The sequence below is a fragment of the Photinus pyralis genome, unplaced genomic scaffold (genome assembly GCF_008802855.1).
Source record: "Photinus pyralis isolate 1611_PpyrPB1 unplaced genomic scaffold, Ppyr1.3 Ppyr1.4_LG2, whole genome shotgun sequence".
Taxonomy (NCBI): Eukaryota; Metazoa; Arthropoda; class Insecta; order Coleoptera; family Lampyridae; genus Photinus; species Photinus pyralis.
The window spans coordinates 48922847-48932476 of record NW_022170403.1 but is presented as its reverse complement, the minus strand read 5'-3'; the positions used below and the strand labels follow the sequence as shown (position 1 = coordinate 48932476).

At 38.5% G+C, this 9630-nt stretch overlaps 2 long non-coding RNA genes across 2 annotated transcripts in view; both read right to left on the bottom strand.

Annotated features, from left to right (window-relative positions):
* LOC116163387 overlaps window positions 1–9630 on the bottom strand; it is a 119728-nt gene that overhangs the window by 3586 nt on the left and 106512 nt on the right. The gene's annotated exons all lie outside the window — the stretch shown is intronic.
* On the bottom strand, window positions 7368–8038 carry LOC116163388. Its single transcript, XR_004143734.1, has 3 exons — window positions 7917–8038; window positions 7759–7860; window positions 7368–7698 (listed from the first exon to the last, which is right to left on the bottom strand). It is a non-coding gene; the product is annotated as an uncharacterized LOC116163388 (long non-coding RNA).

The window sequence follows — 9630 nt, the reverse complement described above, 5'->3', positions numbered from 1 at the left end:
TCGTTACTGCTTCGTTAGTGCGTCTTAGTGCTTCATACCTTACATCAGCCCGACTAGCCGTTTTCGAGGCCAATATTTGTGAAGAAAATTGCTAGGATTCTAAATATTAGTGTTGGTGGTATTCATTCTGTTAGTCAGGGCATCAGGCTGCACTGTATTATACGCCTAAAGGGGTTGCGTTTACAAAAATGCCAAGACGAGTTCACAACCCTCCCGTATCATCCTGTAGATAGGTTATTGTAATTAATAGTATATTGTTTACAAAGGATGAGAAATGAGTTTTCGCTGACAAGTGATTTTTATTTTAACTTTCTATTCTTACACTATGCTTTTATTTACGGTTTGGCTCACCTGCGCAGGTTGGTAGTACTATTCGATTGCTTATCTTGTTTCTTCTCGATAGGTAGCATTTTCAATTTCTTCAATCGCTCTGGGCCCGTAAAGATTACTTTAAACGACTTCAGGTTTGCAAAGAACTCCGCCCTCGATACGAGTAGATGATGAGTTTTTATCACGAATCATAACAACTAATGAGAGATGCACAACAAATACAAAGATGCTAAGAGGAAACTGAGTTTTGGGCCACCTGGTATATTTATACTCGTATCAGAAAGCAAGAGTATTAGATGGCACCATTGTATATAGGTACATCTTATATACCGTGATGGGACTCATTCTTAAGCTCATCTCGATTTACTCGAAGAAATAGAAGTGATTATCTACCTCGGATTATTCTTAAAAACATTAAGAGAGGCCCTTAAAACAAGTTGCCAGATTTTGCGGCGCGGTCCTGATCATCCGCTCACGCAAGGGCTCGACTGATGCCCGTGCGTATTTGATCGATCGACTGATGACTGTCTCATCAGGACTGATCATCAGTCGTTTGTGAAACGGATCTTAGTAGTTCGAAACTTTTGAAAATTCGAAATGAACGCTGGGAATGTCTTGCTGTTTCAAAAATACATTTTAGTACACCCGGTATTTCCAACTTGAATCTGAGAGGAGGCAGATAAGCAACATTTTGGTAATCACACTTAGCTTCCATTTAAAGTTCTTGGAAGGATTCCGTCAACATCGAACTTCTAATAAATAAGTCGTATTTATTATTGGTTGAGTAATCACACTGAACACATTTAAGATTCTTGGAATTGTCTCAACAAATTACTTATAATAAGTAAGAGGCCAAGGTGGAGTGGCATTTATTATTGGTTTCAGTAATCACACTGGACACATTTAACATTATCATCTTTCGTTGTCAATGTCAGGTGGTTTTAACCACATTACTCATGTAGTTGGGAAGGTATTAAGTATCTCAAAAAGAATCATAACTACGAGTATAGGTATTATTCCCATTTCCAAGACATTTAACTCTTTCGTTTCATATCGCCATAGTGTTTCTTCAAAAACGGCTGGTCAGGCTGATGTAAGGTATGAAGCACTAAGAGGCACCAATGATCCGCGTCGGTTCCGTAGTTAGTGCTTCCAAGAAGGGTAGGGAGGCGGCACTGTCCTAGGGGATGTCATTTCCTCTAAAACGGCTGGTCAGGCCGATGCAAGGTATGAAGCACTAAGAAGGACTAACGAAGCACTAACGATCGACGACGGTTCCGTCGTTAGTGCTTCCAAGAAGGATAGAAAAGCAGCACTGTCCTAGGGGGTGTCGTTTTCTCGAAAACGGCTGGTCGGGCTGATGCAAGGTATGAAGCACTAACAGGCACTAACGATTGGCACCGGTTCCGTCGTTAGTGCTTCCAAGAAGGATAGAAAAGCAGCACTGTCCTAGGGGGTGTCGTTTTCTCGAAAACGGCTGGTCGGGCTGATGCAAGGTATGAAGCACTAACAGGCACTAACGATTGGCACCGGTTCCGTCGTTAGTGCTTCCAAGAAGGATAGAAAAGCAGCACTGTCCTAGGGGGTGTCGTTTTCTCGAAAACGGCTGGTCGGGCTGATGCAAGGTATGAAGCACTAACAGGCACTAACGATTGGCACCGGTTCCGTCGTTAGTGCTTCCAGTGAACGTGCTAACTTCACGGACCTAACTTTTCGTCTGTGAAGTTCGAGTAAGAGACAAATTTGAAACATAGCGAACAGAAGTAAAGTCACCGCGTTCTCTTGTTTTCTTCAAACGGTCCGATAATCCTGCACCTTCCAAAAGTCGTTATAGAAACTTAAGGAGTGCGAATGCCACCAACCTCACTTGTGCCGTGTACTATGCCTCCTTAAAACGTCCGTTTCCCGTGACTCATCTTGTACAAATACAAACAACATGTAGAAGACCGTTACGAATACCAATAACTGACACAATACTGAAAAGGAATCGTCCTGATTGAAGACTTTGAGATCGCTTATCAATTCCCGAAAAGTTAAGGTTAGGGTATGCAAAATTTGAAAATCAACTAACAACGGCAAAGGAGGGTCTCTTATAGCAGTCATAAAAATGTCTCTGTAGTAATAGTAGTCTCTGTCCTTTTTATGTTACTACAGAATTTAAGACACAACACATGCGAAAAACCGCTCCCTTCTCAGCAAAAACAGACGGAGACCTTATATGATACCTGACGGTTTTAATGCCATACTTCTTTTCAAATGCGCTTTACACAATTGGGAACTAGGCCGAGCTCGCCTTCGGCTGCAGAGCGTTACGCGTGGCCCCCACAGAATATATACGTTACGCATGAGATGATTTTACTCTCGTCAAAAACATATAGTGTATAACGGGTGAAAAGAAGTAGTCACTTCAAAAAATCTGTCTTTCTTCCTTTTTTGTCAAGCTAGTAAAACATAGTCCTCATTTATTCGCCAAGATAAAACACGTTACCTTGGAATACAAGAACTAAATTTTTCACCCTTTTTAGCGCATTTCCACAAAAATTTAAAAAAATGAGCTATTGTGGCCACTTTGTCCGTCCGTCCGCTCGTTCGTTGAGACGCTACTAGTTCTTTATCTTAAGAGCTATTGTTCTACTTTTTTCGCTATTTTGTTCGCTATGGTGTCGAGGCTTGCACCAAGGAAGGAATTTTTTCTGCGTTTATTGCTAAAAAAGTTATTGTAAAAAAACTAAAAAACCCGTTTTTTACATGTTCCATAATTTTACACTTTTGTCGTTTATTAACGATCCTAGAGATCATTTATGTTTTTGTTTTGTTGTCTGTCGTCTGTCTGTTGGTCTGTTGTCTGTTGGTCTGTCCGTCTGTTCCTTTGTCTGTCTGTCCCTCTATCTGTCCGTGTGAACGATAATTTTGTTTAGAAATGTCGGATCGCTTTTAGATCTCCGTTAGTTATGAACTGAATTGCACGAATTCAATATGGGCATAGCTTTAGCCATATAATACGCAATGCCAAAAGTTGAGTCGAATCGATTCAAAATTCACAGTGCCCTTTTCGCATCTCGACCATTTATAAACCGAATTGGAAACTTTTTTTATTTATAAAAGTATTTGAATGAAATTTGATACATAGACACTATTGGAATAAACGAAAATCTAACGCCAGTTTCAAAATTTAGTTTTGCGCATGCGCACTGCCAACTTTTTTATTTATGGAAGAATTTAAACGAAATTTGATACATAAGCACTTGGAATAAAGGAAAATCAAACGCCAGTTTGAAAAGTTGGTTTTGCGCAATCGCAGTGCTAACTTTTTTATTTATGGAAGCATTTAAACGAAATTTGATACATAGGCACTTGGAATAAAGGAAAATCTAACGCCAGTTTCAAAATTTCACCTATACGTTATATATTTTAGTATAATGTTTAATTGTGTGTTACTCTTTCTAAGGAAATGTGAGATTGAACCTGTCAGACATTCTTCAATCATGTGTGAACGTCAGTTTCAGTCCAGCAGTTGTTTCAAAAAAAGATAAAAGTACACGGTTCTAATTACTAAAAAAAAAGAAATGAACGGGAAATAGTAATTTTGGTTATAAAAATAATTGATCTCCTAAGATAGATCAATTTTACTACTGCATGAGCATTATTTGCTTTAACATTCGAGAATTCAACCTGAAATTCGGAGGTACTTTTTCTATTCTTACACTATATGGTACTTTATATAAACATAATTATATTTATTTATTTACGTATCTATCTATCCTAAGACCCCCCCGCGGTAGCTTCTACCGATCGAGGGTGTATATTATTTTAATTCAGCTCATTTAATTCTAAGCTCTTTTATAAACATTTATGCTTTATGTTTATGCTACTAATCTTCTTCAATACGGTTCGCCGCTGAAAAAGTTGAATGTACTCTCAAATGGAATTCGGTATAGTTAGGAAGATGTATCCTAACTGATAATGAATACATTAGAGAGTCTTAAATTAATAGGAAACTCAAGAAACACATTTATTTGAACTTCGGCTATTGTGAGCGAGAAAATTGTGTGGTAGAATAATAGAATTGGAATGTTTGTGTTCTTCTAAAAAATTACATTAATTGCTCATTGTGCTTAATTAACAGCTGTCGATTAGTTAATTGTTAATTTGTTTCATTATATTATATAACTTGTAGCTGATTTACGCATTCTTATTACTGTTTGCCATCAGAAGTTGAGAATTTCATTCTTGAGGTTTGTTTTTCTGTACCTACGTATGATTTATGTAGGCGTGGGAGACTACAGAAGATAAATAAGGTAGTAATTAACAAGGGAAGTTTTTGTATTTATAAAACAGGGTAATCCAAATTGACGTTTGGAATTGTAGTAGTTTAATTAGGTGTGTCTAATGAATTCTAACAAAGCAGTTCGAATTGATTATCTGAAAAATTCATTATTAGTGTGTGTGTACTCGTAATACCAGATGGGGATTAATCTAGTTAACTTCATAATATTATTTTTAATATAAGCTTCTTTGTTTAGATTCTTTAAAGTAAAAAAAACCATTTAAGTTGCTAAGTTCGTTGACTCGGATTTTTAACTGTTTCAGATCAGTATAAGGGTGCTGCTTATATACGAGTTTTCGTTAAAAGCGGGAATGGGATTTCTCTTCAGTGGGATTTACTAATCAAATTAATGAGTAATCACGTTTCGGCCATCCAAAATATAAATAAAATGGGGTGGCTGTTCGATATCGGACAAAGTAGGAGGCAGAAGAATCTCGCAAGTGCAAAGACATATTACACCAGGCCACCCGGGCTTGCGAATGAATACCATGGCGCAGTCTGTTTCAGTGCGGCACCCGGTGAACCTTCACCGTCGGCGTCTCGACAAAAACGTGGATGGATAACACGTGATCAGATTTGACGTTAAACGTTTGAATGTGGAAAACAATAATTCTAGTGTTATCATTCTCAGTCTATTATTGCCGGTTCTTGAATGAGTGAATGTGTATTTGCTGATAAGATTAAGTAATTATTATGACCTTTTTCTCACTATCTAGTAGAATTACCTAAATTTTAGTGTAATCTAGATAAAAAGTTCAAGTTTATTTTTATCTCAGTGTTTATAATTACCAAGATTAAGCGAGGTTTCCCATACGGTCTCTCATATACAGGACATTTTTCTAATCGTTTAACTCACTCGCCGGCATTAATTGTAAAAATTGACCTATATCCTTGCTAAGTGGGACATCCTACCGTAGGTAACGCACATTTTTTTGAGTTTTTTTCTAAAAAATATGCATCTATTTTAATCGATGAGCAGTGGTAATAACAGTGTATTGAATATTTGGCTGTCTACCAATTGGCTTTGAAGTGTTCAAAACTATGACAACACGCGAAGTGGTCTTAGATGGAGGTTCGCCCTGGGGTTTTCGCATGCATGGTGGTGTAGACGTTCAACAACCACTACGAATTTCGAGGGTAAGTTGTGTGGAATTTATTACCAAAAGCGCAAGAAACAGGATATCCAGGTCCTAAAGCTCTCCTCTGTGTTATGATTCCGTTATTGCAACCCCCATAAAATATGTACCGAACCAGCAAATACACGGACGTAATATTTTGCCCTGCAACTAACTAGATTTGTTCCATTCAGCGCGATCTTTACATGCAATTTATATTGAATGAGATAACCTTGAACTATAAAAATGGCAGTAGTAATTACATTTATGTTGCGTATAGGTATAATACTATAAGTTCTCTTTTAACGATTTTTAGTAGCCTGCAGTTCTCTATTGTTCTAACACTCCCAAAATTTAATTAAAGATAAGAATAATGTAGGGTCGCAAGTTCCATTACCCCAAACCTTCAAAACGAATTTTATAAGAAATTTATTAGGAAACTAGAACACGTAACACAAAATAAGCACGGAATGGTTCCAATTTTTTGCGTTATTTATATGCGTAACACCGCGGTTTAGGTCAACCAAGTATTTATTGGTGTCGTAGCAATATTGCAGATATAAATATGGATTTTCTTCTACGATCATAAAACGTTTCCTTTCTGGTCATTTTAACAGCGATAACTAAGGCCGTTAGCACATACTATCGAAGGGACGGATATTGATATTGCTGTAAAACGGCTAATTGATTCAATTCAGCGAACACTTTCTGCTGTAGGACAGTTTTGCAAATTATTAATGTAATCCTGCAAATAACATTTGTGAGACCCTCCCGTATTAATATATCAACCCTCTTAATTGGGACCTAATTCGTTCACAAGGTTCTCATCTCACGCCATACTGCCCCCTTGTTACTCCATTACCTGATAATACGTATAAGACCTTTTTAGTGCATTTTCCAAGACATTTTCTGAAGGGAAAACTGATATCTTCTCATCTTATTTATTCGTATGTCCATCCAAACCACTTGAGGATTGTGTTCCATTTAAATAATAAATAATAGTAAATTGTAACCCGCTCTGTCAGATCTAGCGTATAACGGCTTTGCTTAAATGTCAATTAATTACTTTTGAATGAAAACACTAAACTGAAGCACAAAAAATCCCTAGAATAACACATTTGAACAAGTTCTAATAACTTAAAAGCAGATAAATCCTAATAACATAGAGAAGCATCATCTGGAAAGCAAGTCAAACTTGTCTGGAGATTATCTGAACACAGATCACTAACATAAATAAACGAACGACAAAGACAGACGGACAGACAGAAAATTACCAAAATTTAATCATTTCGTCCCTTAACTATTGTCTACTTAACACTGAAGGCGGAATTGAAAAATTCGAAACCGTTCGCGAGTTATCATGTACGCAGACGGACAGAAAGTCCAAAAGAATGAACGAGCTCGTTAATATAAGGAATATAATTGGACCAAGGACTGGTCCCTGGGGTACCCCACACAAATTCCCAAGTGATTTACTCTATAGCTTACATATTGTGCCCGATTTCGTAGATAACTCTTTATTTATTTATTTATTTATTTATTTATTTTTGTATTTTTTTATTTATTTATTTATTTCTCACTATTGCGATGTGGTTTATGGTCCTTGCCTCGATAGTCTGGATGCTCGTAGAATACAAAAAATTCAAAATTCGTGCTTGCGATTAATATTCGGCATAAATCTCCAGGCACAAAGAAGGTCGTGGCAACACTATGTATCCACCATAACGACGGACGTGACTATGAGTGAAATATGGAAAAAGATGGGTGCGATATCTGGCAAATCTAAACTAAACTACCCGGCATTCCTTCGGAAAAACGATGGGGTGGTTACGAAAGATTTACAAGAAATTTCGAACCTCTTGGCAGACCATTTCTATCAGGTCAGTAGTTCGTTAAACTATCCAGCGTTTTTCCTTGAGACTAAAGCTGAAAAGGAAGACGATATCATTAACTTCAATACGGATGAGAATCTTCAATATAACTTACCTTTTAGTATGGATGAATTAGAATCTGCACTTAAAAACACGAAATCCTGCGCTCCCGGTCACGATAGTATCCACAATCAGATGCTTCGTCATTGTAGCAAACCTATGAAACAAGTGATTTTAGATTTCTTTAATTTTTGTTGGGAAAATAGTATCTACCCTGATGAGTGGAAACGGGCCATAGTCGTTCCCATACTTAAAACGGGGAAAGATCCGCTGTTGGCGCAGCACTACCGTCCAATTAGTTTGACTTCATGCGGGTCTTTCTGGAAGAAAACGAGATCATCGTCCCCTATCAGGCCGGTTTTCGGAGAGGTCGGTCGACGATCGATCATTTGGTTAAATTAACTGATAACATCCTAAAGTCGTTTGATGGTGGCGAGCATTTGATTGGGGTCTTCTTTGATATCAAGAGCGCATATGACATGACATGGCGGTATGGTATACTTAAAAAAATGTTTGAATACAATTTACGCGGAAACATACCCAAATTTATTAGATCTTTTTTAAGAGGCAGAAAGTTTATTGTTAGAATTGGAGAGGCGTATTCAAACGAGCGCGTATTAGAAAACGGGGTCCCGCAGGGCTCGACTTTAAGCTGTTCACTGTTTGCAATTGCCATAAACGGAATAGCCCTGGGTGTTGCCGACACAGTCGATAAATCCCTATATGTCGATTACTTCATGATTCATTGCGCCGGAAAAACCGTTGGTTCCGCTGTGCGTATACTACAAATGGCTATCAATAAAATTTCTGATAATGCGGATGCAGTGGGGTATGTTTTGTCTGAGGAAAAGACGAAGGTGGTTCATTTTTGTCGACTCCGAAGACCACACTATGACCCCGTTCTATTTATGAAAGACCGTATAATAGCTGTGTCCCAAGATATGAAATTTTTGGGACTTACCTTTGACAGGGAGCTGCGGTGGTCCAATCATCTACAGAATGTTGTCACAAAGTGTAGGAAATCATTAAATGTCATTAGGGTCCTGGCCCACCATAAGTGGGGAGTTCACCCAAAGACGTTACTCGACGTCTACAAGGCCTTAATTTTATCGAGAATTGATTATGGGTGCTGTGCTTATCTGACATGTGACAACAGTGCGATGCTTGGGAATCTCGATAAAATCCAAAACCTCGCCATACTGTATTCCCTCGGAGCTTTTCCAACGAGTCCGGTCGCTGCGCTTCACGTCGAGGCGAATATCCTTCCTCTAGCCCTCCGTCGTAAACAGGCTGCTGTAAAGTAATTTCGGATGAACAACATCCGAATCACGTATCGATGGCAGGCGCAGTTCCGGGTCGACGGCTGAATAGGTGCAGAACGCTGAGCCAAAGGGCTAGAGAGGATCTAACGTATCTACAACTAAATGACCTTGATGTTGTAAATGAGACAACAGTAACCCGACGTACACTCGTCAGGGCTCGGATGTATGAGCGTTGGGGCGACCTATGGGCGAGGTCCGATTCATTTTTGAAAAGGGTCAAACCCGATTTGGGGCCGCTATTTCTTCTTGGCGAGGGCCGGTTTGTATTCGTGAAGATGTTTCGAATTAGACTTGGGCACACCGCATTAACCCATAGCGCCTTGCTGGAAGGTAAACCTAGACCCCTATGTGCGAACTGTGAGGTTAATTTAATACTAGAGCACATACTTTGTAACTGTCCACGATACAAAGATATACGGGACAACTTCGGGATATGCCCGATATGGGAAGGTAACTTTAACAGCGATGAACGGTGTCGAAGGGTGGATTTTTCCAAAGTGTGGAAATGTTGCACAAACTGTGATATAATGGCTGTCTATTTAATTGTTATTTATTGTTGTGTCAGTTACCAACTTTGTCATATCGAAAATATTGTATTGTATGTG